Raw genomic sequence first — 1493 nt, forward strand, 5'->3', positions numbered from 1 at the left:
CACGGTTGCCTGGGTTTTGCACTCTGATCCCTTGTTCCAGGTGCAGAGGGCTCCTCACCCGACTTGCAGTAGGTTGCAGAGAGGGAGTGAGTCCATAGTGCTGTGCCAAAAAAACATGTGATAGTCTGAGCAGCAGGGTCTCCAGCCTGCTACAGTTACACAGCATTTGTGCTGTTTTGCTCAGTTTGACCTTATCAAACCAGGCTCTCAAATCTGAGAGAAATTGGGAACATGTGACACATGCAGGACATTTTTAATTTAAATTTTTTTTTCTAGTTGTGTGTTTAGGCCTCCCTCCTCTCACTTCAACAATTGAGGGTGTTGGTTGCTTCCTCATGTTTGTGTAAGAAAAGCTTTTTATAGTCCGTTTTTCCAGCTGGCATATGTACTTCCTCCGTGGTAGTGTAACACATCATTCTTCCCACTCCCTCCCAGCCTCTGAAGCTAATGGAAGACCTTCAGAGTTGTTTTATTTGCAATAAAAATGGAGCTGTGGGGTTGGGAATGGTCATTATTCCTGCCTTAAAATATATTCTTCAAGTTTTGTTTTGTTCTTGGTAAATGAGAGGGATGTAAAGAAGCAAGGAATAATCAGCATTTAGTTCATAGGACATTTAGTTTGAACTGGACATTTCTAGCTCAGTTTTTGTTTAGCTGAAAATCTATCAGGAAAAACAAAAGCTTGTCAGAAACATGAATGGAAGTCGGCTGCATTCTTTTTTTTGATAGAATAATTCTAAATGTAATGCCAATGTGAAGAATTTTTCAATGTCATCCATCCCAACTTCTGCAAGGTAACAGCTGGAGTGAAGGCAATCTAGAAGCTCCACATCCATCCATTATTTAGCCCTGTAATGGTGAGTCTGGCACACTGACAGCCCTTGAGCCTTGCAAATTTGGAGCAGTGCTGGAGGTCTTTCCTTGATATAACATCAGTTACACCAAAAAGAAAGGAAGGTGGCATGGCCACTTTCGTGTCTTTGGCTGGCAGAGTCCTGTCCCTGGTCAGGACGGTGTGCACTGCATCCTGCTTAAGGACAGTACAGCACCTCTTTTTCTACAGCTTCACTCCTGCTTGTTGTTTTTATCACCATTTCTCCAGGAGCGTTACTTAGCCCCAGGATAGAATTAGTAATATTTAATATGGCAGCCTTTTGTCCCTTGTCTATGACAGATAGATTATTGGGAATATCTATTGGGAATCCCCTCTATTTCCAGTGATTTCGATGCTGTTTGTCAAGAAAAGACAATGTTTTGGAACTATTTTTTCAATATAAAGTATTTTTTTAATATAATCTTGCAAGGTTTTCCAACACTAATGAACACAGCCTGGGTCCTTCAGTGGAGGGGCATGTGCAGACACGGCCCCTGTGGATTGAACTGCCTCACTGCTTCAGATCTTCACTATTTTTAGCCTCTATATGTGACTTCATTTTTCCTCAGTGTCTGATTCTAAAGTGACATGGTAACTAACCTAGTCAGGGCACGAATTC

Source organism: Corvus brachyrhynchos, unplaced genomic scaffold (assembly GCF_000691975.1).
Source record: "Corvus brachyrhynchos isolate BGI_N302 unplaced genomic scaffold, ASM69197v1 scaffold114, whole genome shotgun sequence".
In the NCBI taxonomy this organism is placed as follows: Eukaryota; Metazoa; Chordata; class Aves; order Passeriformes; family Corvidae; genus Corvus; species Corvus brachyrhynchos.